This window comes from Nelumbo nucifera, chromosome 1 (genome assembly GCF_055504915.1).
Source record: "Nelumbo nucifera cultivar China Antique chromosome 1, China Antique-T2T, whole genome shotgun sequence".
Taxonomy (NCBI): domain Eukaryota; kingdom Viridiplantae; phylum Streptophyta; class Magnoliopsida; order Proteales; family Nelumbonaceae; genus Nelumbo; species Nelumbo nucifera.
The window spans coordinates 175131123-175147706 of record NC_142649.1 but is presented as its reverse complement, the minus strand read 5'-3'; the positions used below and the strand labels follow the sequence as shown (position 1 = coordinate 175147706).

Here is a 16584-nt window from a genome sequence, read left to right as displayed (position 1 = left end):
TATAGTAGAAAATAAGTATTTGTTTATCGTGAGTTATGACTTATGATAGTTTTTTTCTCAAAAATATAAATTCATGAAATCAACAATAATGAAATACAAAATTATGGAAATAAAATCACTAGTAACAACTCATAGGATCAAGCAAATAATTTGAATATATTAGATAGATCACACATAAAAATTACAAGACAAAAGAAAAGACAAGTAGTCAAGTACCTGTGAATAACTTAAAGAAAGGGGGCTATACAACTATCATGCATCTAAACAAATCAATGTATGTTATATATATAATTATATATATGACATATAGTAGAGTTGTAGACTAGTAGACTAATAGTCTAGTACTATAGGGGGTCAGGTTTCAATCCTAACCCTAACCCGATCATCAACCCGACCCAACCCAATCCGACATTTTCGGGTTGGGTTCGGGCCAACCCAGCCCAAGTTGCAGCCCTATTAAATTCGCTGCTGATGGGCCAACTTTCAGCAATAGAGCATGGGGCCCATGGTCCATGCGGCCGTTTTTGTTGATGAAAATCGATTTATGTCATTTTAATTTTGGCCGCACCACCCAAGCAACAGTTTCCATTGTAGTTCTAGCAAGTTACCTAATGGTATAAGTCGGGAAGAATCCATTGAAATCTCCTCCGGAATTGATGCTATTCAATTCGAAGTGTTCTTTAACCGAGGTTGCAGTAGATGATCCTGCCAAGTGGACGAAGCCGAGGTGGAAGGATGAAGCCGTGCAACAAGATCTGAAACCAAGAACAGAGTCAGAGGCTAAGCAGTTCAGAGAGCAGTGCTGGTCTAAGCAGAGTAACAGTACAGGTGCTAGAAAGTCAAAAGTCCCTTACCTCAAGCGGCGATTGCCTACTTATAGCCAAAAATCCATGTCCGATTCGGATGAGGCTTCCGAAGTTATCGGGATGAGGTTGCCCATCAAGGTCTTCAGGATAAGACCTAATCCCCAGTGGAGCTGTCCTCCTTATCCATGCCATGCTCTCCTGTCTTGATTGCACTTATCCATCTAAAATGGTGCCAACGTGGCTGAAGAAATAAGATGGCCGCGGAGGTGACATGTAGCACCTAGGTCTAGCTCAACCATGACCCAAACACCACTCCCCCAATTCCAAAGTCGAGGAGTGTAGTGCTCGGCCGTGATGTGGCATGGAAGAGCTCTTCAGTTCTTGGCTAAGGAACTTGAATTTGAAGTCCGATTGAGCGTGCTATTTGGGCTGAGCGGCTCGAGGTTGAAACGGTTTTCTAGACGAACCAGCCTGCTCGGTGCTCATACTGTTTTCGAGACGGGTTGATGGGAGCGTCATTTCATTCCTCGAGGCTACACGCGTGGAAAGGGCAGTGGCATCGTTTCGTCTTCCCGATCTGTCAAAGGGTGGCGTTTGATCTATGCCGTTGATTTGGATCACCGAGTGCCCTATAGAAGGAGTTGAAGAGTGTTTCTACTTTGTCATTTGTAAAAGAGGCGCTTGTAGAGCTCGGCGAGAGGTAGTCTTCAGCTCGATGTTGCTTTAATTCTGCAGTCTTTGTTAAGTTCAGTAAAATGTCTTCCTCATCCATTGACTTCTCTCGCTCTTCTTCCTCTTCTTTAGCTTCCTCTCGTAGTGAGTCCAAGTCGGGTCTCTCATCGAGGATGTCGTTCTCAATACAAGTGAGGTCAACAACCAGGGGGCTGAGACCGAAGAGTTTATGGTGCTCGATCCTGAGCGGGTCGCTGAGTGGGAGGTCAAGGCCGAGGAGAATGAGGCGGGGCCGTCAACTAGGGAGGTCGACCTTCCTCCGCGGGTTGGTCATCGATTTGAGACGACTCTGTGCTGTCTGACGCCCAAATCAAAACCTTTATTGTATTCCTAAGGTGTACGAACTTAGGTGCACGAGAGCTAGTGAGAAGCCCACGGATGCTCGGCCGGGCGAGCTCTATGTGTACAAGTACAGCCTGATAGCTGGGTTGAGGTTTCCATTGGGTGAGGGGATTGTTGAGTCGTTCAGGTGGTACCACATATTGCCTATCCAGTTGACGTCGAATTCCTTTTGGTATGTGGTCAGCCTTTTCTGTTATTGTTCAATGCACGGTCTTGAAATCATCCTCCCGATGTTTGCATACTTCCACCAACTGAAGCATCAGTAGCAGGGGTATTATTACTTCTCGGCCCGACAACGCATTAAGGTTTTGGTGGGGGCCCTATCTCTAGTGAAGCGCTAGAAGGGGAAGTTCTTTTTCATTTGCTGTCTTGGAGGCTCGCCCCTTCTGGTCGAGCTCCAAAAGCCAAGGACCAAAGTGAAGGCACCCCCCCGACCCAGCTCACCAAGGCAAAAAGGACGTCGATAGGGATGATCGAGGATATCGATGTGATGGAGTACACGTCCTTTTTGAAGTTGATAAGCGTTAGGCTAATGAGTGAGGTGGCCGGTCTATTTGTTGTGTTGACACCTTCGATTTCTCCTTTTTTGGAGCTCTTTCACTTGGTACTGATTTATTATTTGTCTTGCGTAGGTGCTGAAATGGCTAGTTGCGAGGAACTATACCATCGCATGAGGGCCACGGCTGAGAGGGCACGGCCTGGCCGGACCCAGGGGGCTCAACCCTAAGAGGAGGTGCAGTTGAGGTCTGTAGAGTACAGCCCCCAGCAACAGAAGTGGCCGAGGCAGGCCGATGAAGAGGTCGTGGTGGTCGACCAAGAGGAAAGCGCCCAGGCCATCCACTGCCCTTCCCTACGAGACAACACACCAGAGGGCAGCAATTTGGTCTTTTACGTGCCATAGTGGAATGTTTGGCCTAAGGACGAGCTCGAGATGGAGGGCATTATCGAGCAACTAATCCAGGGCTTTTTAACTTTGGCCATTAGGCATGAACTTTCCAAATCTTCAAGCGATGCTCAAGAGAGTGCGCTCATGCTCCAGGCCTCCTCAGTAAGTCCTTGCTTCTTTTTGTTTATTCTTGTTCTGGTTGATCATTCTTGTTGTGTTGACAATTAGTTTCCTTTTGCATAATGCTTGCTCGGCGATTGTCATGGTCGAACATCTCCAGGCAGTGTGGCACCTTTACAAGGCTAGTTAGGCTGAGGTGGAGCACTCCAAGACACAATTGGCCGAGCTCGAAGCCAGGAATACCCACCTGAAGCACGACATCAAGGAGCGGAGTGAGACTATCTACAAACTGAAGAGTTGTGTCACCGACCTCAACGGAGCGTGGGAGGCGCTGAAGAAGGAGGCCGACAAGTGGGTGTCCCGGACTGAGGAGGAGGCAATTGCTAAGTTCACGGCCTCAGTGGAGTACCTAGACGACTTCGCCTTGCACTCTTGGGCGGAGGGCTTCTACCTCTGCCATGACAAGATTGTGTGATGATTCCCTGATGTCGCTGAGGTCGCACAAAGTTTGGGCCCATACACCGCCGCCACACCAATTGAGGGTGGTACTATTGCTGTCGAAGTGCCCGAGGAGGCCGAAGAGCGCCCGACCGAGGAGTGAGAGGTCTTCCCACTACTGTTACTACTTTTGTTTTGTTCTTTTAGTGTTGGTCTTTTTTTTTGCTATTGATGTATACAACTCCGTATGCCGAGCTTTTCTTACTATAATTATCTTTTTGTAATTAATGAAGAAGATGCTTTTTGTTTCGAGCAGTGTGTCTTATCTCCATTTGTTTTGTCAAGCATATTCATAAGCCTCAATCATATCTTGGCCGAGATATTGACGTCCTAGTCTTCAACTTTTGCTGGCCGAGGTGCTTCCGAGCTCTCATCACTTTGTTAGACAGTTGTATGCCCTTAGCTCCAATCAGAATGATGCACATTATGAGTTTATTGTAAATGAATAAAGTACATATTTGATTAATGTTTCTGTGGTGTGTTTCTGTGTAATACCCTTAAACTGGACACTTATGAGACTCATGTTAGTTTAGAATGTTCATAGCCGTTGGATAAGTTTGGGGAGATTTATCCTGCCAAGGCTGACACTGGTGTGCTACCAAATGTTGGGGTGGCCTGTCTCAGCTGCCAGGGTGAGACCCAAGGCACATGCAGTGTAGGATTAATTGAATCTTTGAACTAGACCAGATTTCCAATATTGCCCTAGACCTTGGAGATTGATGGGCAAAACTGGAAAGTTACACCTGACCCCTAGACTGGATTATGATACTACACTAGGTGTCGGATTGGGATGTTTTTGATATGCCAATTACTGAGATCCTTAGCGAGGGTCAAAACCTAGGTATGTTGGGACAGTCTGAGAATTCATCTAAGTGGGTGATCATAGTGACAGGATCAGCCCATTTGTCAGACAAAGGTAATGATCGGGGATGCACTCTCTCTGATGGAAACCAAGACTACCGGTAGCCGATTTCAATCATTGAGATTTGTTTTGCAAAATATATTTTATATGAGATATAAAAGTATATATATTACGGTTTCTGAACGTTTGCAAAAGGTTTTAATTCCCGGGATCCATGTGAGTAGAGAGTGCAGCACTGTTCATTGCAACCGAGGGAGAGGTCCTCTCTTTTCGGCCAGTGTTTGATCATTATGGGCTAAGAGGTTAAGTGTAAGGTCATTGAGGGTAATACCTGATGGGCTAATCTTGCATCTGCCCACAGACCCTGGGTGTTACAAGGTGGCTTTGCCCAAGGACCACTTAAGGTAAGTGTTGGGCCCATAGAGCCCATGTGATGGGTTTCACGGGGTGCACTGTCCATAACAGTGTATTCGGCCAGGCCTTGTAACAAAGGCTGGGCGGAACCCATGTGGCTAATTTGATCAGTTAAAGCCCATTTCGAATTGGGCAGCAGTTTGGAAGAATAAGTGAGCACATAGCCTTAGCCTAAAGCCCATTTCGTACTGGGCTGATTTTATCAGTTAAATGAGGGGCGAATTCTGAGATTAGATTAGTAGATAGGATTGGGCCTTAACCCTATCCACTCAGAGAGTCCAAATTTGAATGTGATTCAAATATGGAAACCTCCTAATAGGATTAGGAGGGGGCTGATCTAATCTGCAGATTAGATAAGGGTTTACCCTTATCACTTAAAGGGAATTCTGATCCAAATATGATTTGGATCAGCAACTCCTAATGGGATTAGGAGCTGATCCCTTTAAGCTTATAAAAGGAGGAAGGGGCGGCAGCCTTTAGAAGACATCATATTCACATCCTCTTCAGAGCTGAAATCATAGAAGAGAGAATTCAGCTTCTCTGCACTAAATCTCTCTTGCCACCTCCTTCCTACCGCCGCCATATCTGCCAGTTCGATCTCCTCTTGTCATCAGGAGTGATCAAGATTGGATCTTGATATCAGTCATTTGTGAAAGGGCTGATTAGAAGAATTGCTCACATGCCATCCAGCTGATACTTGCGAAGGATCTGATTCTTTTGAAGAATGCTGTTGATTCTACTCCATCCTGCACTACGCCATCTTCAGTGGGAGTAGTTTTTGGTTCCTTCCTTGGGTGTGAACACCTCCATTGGGAGATATTATTTCTTCGTATCAGGTATATCCCTCTCCTACTACTTTTGTTCAGATCTGGTTCGGTTCTTGGTTCAAGATTGATCCTTGAAAAATATGATTTTTCTAAAATAGAGAATACGATTCCCAGTAGGATGAAGAGAAGTTTTTGAAATTCGCCCATTCTATTCCACAAGATTCGGGCGTCCATACGATGGATATCTCATCCCTTCACACTTAGGGGATGCTTAGTGGCACCTGGTCTCGGGGAGCCTTACGCTCTTATTGGACTAGTCATTTCTAAACTAGCTCTGGTATGACAGTTGGTCAACATGGTGTGCGGAGTTTGATGGCTGCCATTTAGCCTTAGGAGGTGGGGGCATCCTTTCCTCTTTGGGCTCTGGCCAACATTGGTCGAGTCAACTGGTTTTCTTGATCGGTTGTGCACTGCCAGATACGTTGTGGGCTCTAGCTGTTAGAGTTCGACTGAGTCAGTGCATTGGTGCCTCAGCTGTTAAAGTTCGGCTGGGCGATGCATGTTGCGCGATGTTTGTTGTGCTGTGCAATGTACCGTGCAGTGTGTGCTGGACAACTAAATGTAGAGAATATTATCTTTATTATCGTAGATTATTGATAATACATCCTCAAGTTCCTGGTATTCCAACTCCTCGGAATGGGCTTTCTGTCGAGGTCTTCTAGTCTGTAGGTACCAGGTCCAAGGACTTTGGTCACTCTGTATGGTCCTTCCTAGTTTGGTCTGAGCTTTCTTTCTCCTGGCACGAGTACTATGACTTTGCGAAGGACAAGGTCGTCTATCTTGAATTCTCTTCTTCAAACTTTGAAGTCGTAGTACTTGGCCATTCTCTGTTGTTATGCTGCCATCTTGAGGTATGCTTGGTCACGTGTTTCCTAATGTGTGTGCAAATTTTACACATAAAATTCTGGTGTTTATGCATGGTTTTGGTGCTGATTTGTGTAAAGTTTTACCCTAATTCAACTTAATTTCAAGAATTTATCCAAGGAGACTAGCTTAGAGAAAAGAAAGCACAAAACCAAGAAAAAGGAGCCAAATTGGTGGTAATTCAGCCTAGCTGGAACAAAAGCCCAGCTGAGAAACCAAAGGAGGGTCATTCAGCCCATGAAGCCCATGCTTCACTCTTTGGGAGAGCCCAAAGGGAGAGCCTAGACGTAGCCTCCAAGGGAGCCTATTCGACACAACAAGGAGGAGGCCCATTTGCAGCTCAAGAGCTGCCCAAAGAAGATTCAAGAGAGGCTAAGGGCGACAATTTCTAGGAGATTCAAGAGAGGCTAAGGGTGACAACTTCTAGAAGAGAGAGGGAGCAAAAGGAAAAACTATATAAAGAGAAATCTTGGAGGGAAAAGGGAGTTCAACACCTTGTGATTCGAAAAACCTTGGGGTTCGAAGACCTGAATTCAAACTCTCCTTGGCTGGTTCAAACACTTGGGGGAGAAAACTCCTTTGTTCGAATTCTTGGAGGGAGAAGAGGGAGATAGGCTCAAGAGAGGAGAAAGGAGATTCAAGCAACTTCAAGAGGAGAAGAAGCTGAATTCGAATTTGGGAGAAGAATCCATTGGAGGAGATCATTCTAGGTTGTCTTCGTCCTTGAATTCTGTGCCATTGGTAATTGAAATCAGCTAGGGTTTCATGTTCAATTCTCCATTAATTTTTCTTTCTTTCTGTATTTGAAGCATGATTTCTGTAAATTCAGATCTGTAGTTAGCTTTCTAGGTTCATTTGAATGGATTAAATGCAATCTTGATGTTTCTTGATTAGAAATTTGATTGTTAGAACTGCTAGCCAAATTGATCTTGATTTTTGTAATGTCTGAATTGCTTGAGAAAGAGTTTAGGCAACCTTAATTCTGTTTGGCCGAACTGTTCTTGATTCTTGGAAGTTTTAGAGTGCTTGAGAAAAACTCTAGAAATTCAGATCTGCTAAGCAAGAACTGAATTGAGTGCAAGATTAGAGATAACTTGCACAATTCGATTGGTCTTCATTCAATCTGAAATGATGCCCTAGAATGTCTAGATCTTAATGCTTGCATAGGGATTAGATTCTTGATAGAGATATAAGAATCATCACTCATGCATAGAGTGAACATGCGCTTAAGAGAGGCTGTTCATTGCCTTGGGGTTTTACCAAACCAAGGTTGAATCCTAATCTACTCGAATGACTTAGAGAACTAATTGTTGACTCAATTCTGTGCATATTTAGCTTGTCTTATCAGCTTTCATGCAAGGTATTTGATCCAATTTCTTAGAGATAGTTTGTTAGCTAGGATTTCAGTTTTAGGTTAGATATACATTTCGGTTTATCAAATAATAGAAGGCTGATATGATACTAGTAGTTGCTGCATAAGTCGTCGTGGGAAACGATACTCTATTCATCACTCTATTACTTGTGTGGCTAGTGCACTTGCTAGTGTAGCAAATACGCATCAAGTTTTTTGCGCCGTTGCCGGGGACTTATTGCAGCAATATTAGGCACTATTAGCCACTGTTAATCTAATTTCTAATTCTGTATATTAGGATTCAGATCTGTATATAGTAACCTCCATTGCTGATATAAGTAGTTTTCTTTCCTATTGCTAATTTGCTTAGTCTTTGGTTGCTGTTCTAGTCTTGGTAGTGTAATTGATTTTCAGTCTGTATATCTTATGAAAATAGTGTAGTTCAGATCTGTATACATTAACCTTCATTGCTGAAATTAGAAAATTTCTTTCTTCTTGCCGAATGCCTCTAGTTTAGGTTGCTATTCTTGTTGTGGTAGAGTGTAGTTTCTTAATCCTATAGGTTGCTCTTCTGATTTGAAAGAATTCAGATCTGTGTTTTGTAGGTAGAATTCAGTAGGTTGCTGTTAAAGATTTCAGATCTGATTTGATAGAATTCTATAGGTTGCTTTTCTTTTTGGCTAGCATTCAGCTTCTGTGTTGTAGATTGCTGATTGTTCTTCTTGCCGATTGGCTTTGTCTTAGGTTGTTGTTATAGTTTTGGTAGTGTCAAGTTTTCTTGATGGGATAGGTTACTTCCCTGATTTCACTCTCGTATATCAGATTTCAGATCTGCTTATATTAGCTTTCAGCTTGCTGATTGTTCTTGTTCTTGAGGCTTTTCTTTTTTAGATAGCATTCAGTTTTCTTTGCCTTGTAAATTGCTGCCATACTAGTGTTTAACAGTCCCTCTTTCTTAGGTTGTTGATTGTTTGATTGTTACATTTCAGAGTGGTGTACATTTAGTCTTTTTATTACTTTGACTCATACAGTTTACGACAAGCAGACCTGAACCGAAGGAAGTCCCTTACGATCCTAAGATTGAAAGAACCCTCCACATCCGCCTTAGAGCTATTAGACAAGTAAGAGCTGAAACTGAAGAGATGGCCAAACCAAGAACTATGATGGACTATGCCAAACCAACCCTTACCGGGGCTACTTCAAGCATTGTAAGACTAGCCATAGTTGCTAATAACTTTGAGATCAAGCCAACCATAATTCAGATGATACAAAACACAGTTCAGTTTTGTGGCATGGCTCATGAAGATCCAAATTCTCACATAGTCAATTTCTTGGAGATTTGTGATACTTTCAAGCACAATGGGGTGAGTGATGATGTTGTTAGGCTCAGGTTGTTCCCATTCTCATTGAAAGACAAAGCCAAGGCTTGGCTCAATTCATTGTCGGCTGGATCTATAGCCACTTGGGATGAGATGGCTAGTCGATTCCTCTCCAAGTACTTCCCTCCATCCAAGACAGCAAAGATGAGAAATGACATCACTACTTTCTTTCAACAAGATGGAGAATCTCTATATGAGTCATGGGAGCGTTATAAGGATCTATTAAGGAAGTCCCTCATCATGGACTTCCTATATGGCTGCAAGTGCAAACCTTCTACAATGGTCTAACCGAAGCCAACAACACCATCTTTGATGCAGTAGCCGGGGGTTCCGACAACAATAAGACCCCTGAAGTTGCCCATGCACTCATAGAGGAGATGGCTGCAAATAACTATCAATGGCATTCAGAGAGAGCACAAGTGAGAAAGCACCATGGTCTTCACAATGTGGACACATATACAACTCTATCTACACAAATAAATGCACTTAGCAAGAAAATTGATGAGATGCAGATGGCAACCATGCATGTGCAGTCCATGACTTGTGATTGGTGTGGGAGAGGCCCTATTAGTACTGAATGCGAAGTTGGCAATCAGTCTCTGTAGCCTCTAGAATAGGTAGACTTTGTTGTCCACTTTCCAAGGCAGAAGAATTCAGTACCCTCGTGCCTTTAATCTCGAATGGAGAGGCTACTGGAATCAGTCATGGCCAAATCAGCATGTGCCGAAACCCATCCCCCAAAACTTCAATCAGCTGGAAAAGAAGACAAACCTAGAGGAGCTGATGACCAAGTTCATAGCTAGTGTTGAAACAAGATTTCAAATCCAAGAAGCAACAATAAAGAACTTGGAAAAGCAAGTAAGGCAGTTGACACAAATGATTTCAGCAAGAATATCGGGCACTCTACCAGGTAATACTGAAGTGAATCCAAGAGAGCAAGTGCAGGCTATCACTTTGAGAAGTGGTGAGGATCTGCCAGAGGTGGAGAAGAAGGCAAGGGTTGAAAACAAGGTTAGCAAGTTGGCCGACCCCCTTGAGCTTTGCATACAAGAGGGAGGAGCTGCAAGGGAAGAGAATGAAGAGATGCAAAGCATGGTAGTATACCTGAATGCCAATCCACAGTTTCAAGGGAAAGGGTGTCTCAAGTTGGAGAGCTTGGACACCCCGCCAATACCAACAAGCAAGCCTTCAACCCAAGAGTTACCTTCTCTTGAGTTGAAGCAACCCCCTCCACATCTGGAGTATGCTTTCTTAGAGGCACCATCATCCTTATTGGTAATTATATCAGCAGCATTAACCCAATTGCGGAAAGAAAAATTGTTGCGGGTGTCTCGGGACACACGACAGCTTTAGCTCGGAAGGTGTCATTGATGATGCGGTTGGTGGATGTTTTCAAGCCAATGGACATTACCTCACTAGAAGGTCGTGCTTCAAACCAAAAACAAGCGCTTGTTGGGAGGCAACCCAATTCAGATTTCTAGTCATAAACTTTCATAATTGTTTTTTGTTTTTCTCATTCATAGCATTTGAGTTTATAATTTTTTTCTTAGGATGTTAATTGAATAAGTTTCTGATCACTCTTTCTAGTTTTATGTGATACTTAGCAGCTAGAGGCTTCCTACCAAAAGAGCTATTGTAGAATTCAGAATAATCTTCCAGGAAGTCCTCTAAACCCCTCTCCTTGATAATATTCTTCATGCAATTACCCCTCATTGCTGGATTTATTGTTGCTCTCTAACACTAGGAACATTGAGGACAATGTTCATCTTAAGTGTGGGGGAGTTAGGCTGTGGCTATGCACTTCAATCAGCCCAACACTTATATACATGCAAGGACAGGCCAAATAGGCTAAAAATCCCCTCGAGATCATTGTTGTTTATTAGGTGAATTCAAAGAAGGAATACAATGAGTTGAGGGAGACCACTGTATGTGTCAGTTTTTATTGTTGTGAATGATCCAACTTAGCACAATGCATGAAGTTAAGGGAGCTGAATATGACTTTCATCATGACCAGCCCTAACTACCTTCATGTGTATGATGCACTTGATTGAATTATTAATGATCACTCAAGCTAGTCCATATTTGAATTGCTAATGCATGAGGTTCAACAATTGTAAAAGGCAAAAGAAAAAAAAAAAAGAAAAAGAACAAAGTCCAATTGACTCCGCTGTCATGAACTGAATAGTAAAACTAGCGGTTTATGATATGAGTTTAGTCCCAACTCCGCTATTCCGAGCTGAATAGTAAAACTAGCAACTTGGAATATGAGTATTGTTATCTGTCTCAAGCCTGTGACCAATGTGAGATGGAGCATAAAATGCACTCACACCAAAAGAAAACAAAAGAAAAAAAAAAGAAAAAGAAGAAAAAGAAGAAAGAAGAAAATACCTCATGTGAGATGGAGCATAAAATGCACTCACACCAAAAAATAGGGGAAAGAAATGAAAAAAATTCGGTGACGACTGAGGTTCAAAGGGACAAAATGCGGTTGAACACTCAATGAGGTGCAGTGATAGATTTGAGACCAAGATCAAAGTGATGGTTAATTTTGGCGGTCAAGGAGTTGATCTTCATATTGAATGGGAGTGAAAGTTGGAACTTGAAGAATCTCATATTCTCCCCTTCCTTAGCTCTTATGTATGTGATAAGAATGGTAGTTCATAGGAATGGAGCAGAATACTTACACAAGTTTCCCGACCACTCAATGCATCCTCCTCCTAAAAATTCATCTGGTAAATGGTGAGAATAAGGGGGAATGATTTGTTTACGGCTGATGTCTTTGCTTGAGGACAAGCAAAAGCTTAAGTGTGGGGGTAATTGATGTGTGTGCAAATTACACATAAAATTATGGTGTTTATGCATGGTTTTTGTGCTGATTTGTGTAAAAGTTTACCCAAATTCAACTTAATTTCAGGAATTTATCCAAGGAGACCAGTTTAGAGAAAAGAAAGCACAAAACCAAGAAAAATGAGCCAAATTGGAGGTAATTCAGCCCTTGGGAGAGCCCAAAGAGAGAGCCTAGCCGCAGCCTCCAAGGGAGCCTATTTGGCCCAATAAGGAGGAGGCCCATTTGCAGCTCAAGAGTAGCCCAAAGAAGATTCAAGAGAGGCTAAGGGCAGCAACTTCTAGAAGATTCAATAGAGGCTAAGGGCTGCAACTTCTTAGGTCGGTGAATGGCCATGGTCTAGTGATCGATCTTCAGGTCGACGTAGAAGGCTTTGAACTTACAATCAGTGAACTGTGTGCCATTGTTGGTGATGAGAACCTGAGGAATGCCAAACTGGCGGACAATACCTTGCTAGAAGAAATTCCAAGCATTCTGTGCGGTAATGCATGCCAAGGCTTCGGCTTCCACCCACTTGGTAAAATAGTCAACTACAACTACAAGGAAGGGGGAAGACACCTCAGGTAGGGGAGAGTGTGTGAACGACAGTATAGCTGTCCCTGGATGAGGTAGTATAGGGCCGACCTATGTGCAAGTCTTTTGGCTTTAGCTCGGTCTTCTGGTAGTGTGTTGTCCCGAAGGTACTATGTTATGGGGTCCATCCAGGACGGGCATGCTGAAGTGGGAGGATGAGGAAGGCGGTTGGCGCGATGCTAGGTTGGGCCAAAGTATCGATCCAGACTGCTTGGTTGAGGTCGGTCTGTGGTGAGCTAGCGAGATTTGGTAGTGCATCCGCTCGTATGTTCTCGGTCCAAGGGATCTATTGGATTGTGAAGTGCTCGAGCCGTTGAATGAGCTCTTGCACCCTTTGTAGGTAGCTCGCCATGGTTGGTGTCTTCATCTCAAACTGTCCGTGGACTTGGTTGACCACTAGTTGGGAATCATTGAAGGCCTTGACTCATCAGGCATCGAGGTCTAGGGTGAGCTGAAGTCCCGCAATGAGAGCCTCGTACTCAGCTTTGTTGTTGGAGGCCTTGAACTCGAATATGAGGGTGTGCTCTAGTACTGCGTTGTCCGGCCAAGGAGGATGAGGTTGGCTCCACTGCCTTGCTTGTTGGATGAGCCGTCCACATGGAGAATCCATATATGCGGCACGACGAATGGGTCCTGCATTGAGAAGGTGCATTCGGCCAGAAAATTGGCCAAGGCCTGGGCTTTGATGGCCAACTGAGGCACGTAGTCGATGTCAAATTTGCTCAGTTCCACGCTCCATTTAACTAGGAAGCCAGATGCTTTCGGCCTCTGCAAGACTTGTTTGAGAGGCTAGTTGGTAAGTACTCGGACGTTGTGGGCTTGGAAGTATGGCCTGAGCTTTCTTGTCAAAGTGATTAGAGCCAGGGAAACTTTTTATCCATGTTTGAGTATCGAGTTTTCGTGCCATTGAGAACTTTGCTGGTGTAGTAGATCGACCTTTTTACCCAGTCTTCCTCCTTCACTAGTACCAAGTTGACCACCTCATCTCTAGTCGAGAGATAGAGCAATAGCTTGTCACCGGGGCTTGGCTTTGTGAGCAAGGAAGGTGAACTAAAGTATCTTTTCAGCTCCTAGAAGGACTGTTCACACTCCTCGGTCCACTAGAAGTCTTTCATCTCTTTTAGGGCCTTGAAGAAGGGCAGGCATCTGTCCACGAACTTTAACATGAACCTACTGAGGGCGAATACTCATCCAGTAAGGCGCTGCACTTCTTTGTAGGTCCGAGGCGACTAAATGTCGAGAATGACCGTGATCTTCTCAGGGTTGGCTTCAATTCCTTGCTGCATGACCATGAACCCCAAGAATTTTCCGTAGCCAACTCCAAAAGCACAGTTTGTTGGGTTCAACTTCATTCAGTACTTCCTAAGGGTGTCAAAGACTTCCTTAAGGTTGGCCAGGTGGTCCTCAGCATTCTTGCTTTTTACCAGCATATCATCTATGTAGGCTTCTATGTTGTAGCCGAGCTGATATTTGAACACCTCGTTCACCAGTCGTTGATTGGTAGCGCCGGCATTCTTAAGGCCAAAGGGAATTGCCTTATAGTAGTAGAGTCCCCGGTCGAGGATGAAGATGGTCTTCTCCCGATCATCTGGATGCATTTGGATCTGGTTATAACCTGAAAACGCATCCATGAAGCTCAGGAGTTCGTGCCCTGTCGTTGCATCGACGAGCTAGTCCATCCTCAGAACGAGGAAGCTATCTTTGGGGCAGGCTTTGTTTAGGTCAGTGAAGTCGATGCAGATTATCCACTTCCCACTGGCCTTCTTCACCATTATGACATTTGTCAGCCAATCCAGGTACTTTACTTCTTGTACAAAGCTGGTGTCGAGCAACTCCTAGACCTCTTCGTTGATCACCTACCACCGTGCTGTGGCGAAGTTTCTTTTCTACTGCCTTATAGGTCGGTAGCGCAGGTCGGCGTTCAAGCGGTAGGTGATGACCTTGGGGTCAATCCCTGAACCATCTTCTCAGGGTCTTCTTTGGAGAGTGGCACCTGAATGAGGTCCTCGATGGGATAGCCGCATTGTGTCTTCAGCTTGTCTCATAGGTCTACGCTATCAATGGTCAGCATCTATGCGGCTTGGCGCTTTCCTCGGCTGGATGTCAGGTAACATTGCCGTGTTGCTTTTTGGTCTCCACACACTAGCCCCACTCCGTATGGGGTCAAGACTTTAATAGCTAGGTGGAATGTGGAGATAGAGGCTTGTAGAGCATTCAAGGTTGGCCGACTGAGGATGGCATTGTATGACGAGAGGCACTGGACGGTGATGAAGTCCACCATTATCGTGGTTGTTATATCACCATCATCGATCAACAGGGGCACTGTGATCTTCCCTTTAGGCATGAGGGACTCTCTAGAGAAACCCATCAGGGGAGTGTTGATCGGGGTGAGTCATTCCTTCTTAATGCCGAGTTTTTCAGAGGCTTCTTCGAAGAGGATGCCAACTGAGCTTCCTATGTCTAATAGGATGCGCCGGACTTCGAAATCTGCTATCTCGGCTATGATCACCAGGGCATCATCATGTGGGGCCTTAACCCCCCTGAGATCATCGTCAATGAAGGTGATTGGATCCTCTCTCCTTCTCTTCAGTTCCCTGTCATCGATCTCGAGGAGCCGTGCATAAGCCTTGTGGCTCGAGTTGCTGTCACCTCCGGTAGTCATCCCTCCTGAGATTACGGCGATGACCTCAGATGGGGGAGCTCAGGCAAGAGGTCTGGCTACCAAGTGCAATTCTTCCTTGGGCTTATCCTTCTTGATGTCGATGAACCCTCCAAGGTAGTCGCGCCTAATCAGGTCCTCGAGGTGGTGTTGCAGATCATGGCAGTTGTCTGTCTCATGGCCATGGTCCCGATGGAATTCACAGTACTTGTCCATGTTCCTCTTGTTGTTCTGGGACTTCATCTTTTCCGGCCACCTGACGTAGCTGCGGTCACGAATCTGCATTAGAATCTCGGACCAAGGAGTGTTCAAAGGTGTGAAATTTCTATAGGTCGGTGGCAGAGTCCTCGATCTTTGGCCTGGTCGACGGTCTTGTCTCTTGTTGTCTCTTTTTGTCTTGCAGTCATTGGGGTCCCTCCGCTTTGGCGTTGATGTACTTCTAGGTGTGGGTCATCAGCACTGCCACGATCTGAGGAGGATTCTTTGATATGGAGAAGCTGAAGGGAGAGGGGCACAGGCTGTGCATGACAGTTGTGACGGCCAATGACTGGTTCAATGCTCGAACTTGTAGGGCTTCGGAGTTGAATCTCGATAGGTACTCCCTGAGGGATTCTCCCTTCCTCTGCCACACCAGCATGTGGCTTGCCGGAGTCTTCTAGTGTTTTTGGTTGCCTATGAATTACACTAGGAATTAGCTCTCCAGCTGCTCCCAAGAGGAGATAGAACGCGGGGAAAGGGAGAAGTACCACGTCAAAGCCACTCCCTTGAGGGTTGCCATGAAATCTTTGCACACTAGACCTTCAGACGAGCCATGCAGCATCATCTGGGCCTTGAAGTCTTCAAGGTGGTCGTTGGGGTCCGTGGCTCCGTTGTATCTTTCGAATTGCGGGGCTCGCCAACCGGTTGGGGGGAGCTCGTCTACAATGTCCTAGCTGAAGACCGGCTCTTTGGTGGGCCGATTGTTGGGTTCCGTGGGCCAAGGCATGGGAGGAGCCGCACTTCTCTCAACCTAGCTATGCTCTAACTTGGTCAGGCATTGTCTGAGTTCCCTAATCTCTACATCCCTGTTGTCCAGTGTCATGTGCGTAGTCTTCTCTTTCTTGAGTGCTACTGGGCGATCTTTAATCGAACTAGACTCGGCGATGGAGACCTGCTATTGTTTTGTCTGCCTGACAAGCCTTTCTTTCACTGGAATCAAGGCAGATCGGTGTATTCTGGTACGGTCATCGTGTTCACGAGACCGAGCCAAGGAGCCCAATCTTCTTGATGTTTGTTGCCTTTCTTGGTCAGACTACGCCTTACCCTTGTCCGACCGGTGCAATTGAAGAGGGTCAAAGATGATAAAGAAGAAATATTTCTTTTATTTGCTTTTGAAATTATGAAATGAGAGAGGAGTTTGGATTAGATGGATTAGTCATAAAAATAT

At 44.8% G+C, this 16584-nt stretch overlaps 1 non-coding gene across 1 annotated transcript; it reads right to left on the bottom strand.

Moving 5' to 3' along the window:
* Window positions 1–9222: 9222 nt before the first annotated feature.
* LOC148804188 (small nucleolar RNA R71) lies at window positions 9223–9328 on the bottom strand. Its single transcript, XR_016081532.1, has one exon. It is a non-coding gene; the product is annotated as a small nucleolar RNA R71 (small nucleolar RNA).
* Window positions 9329–16584: the final 7256 nt, after the last annotated feature.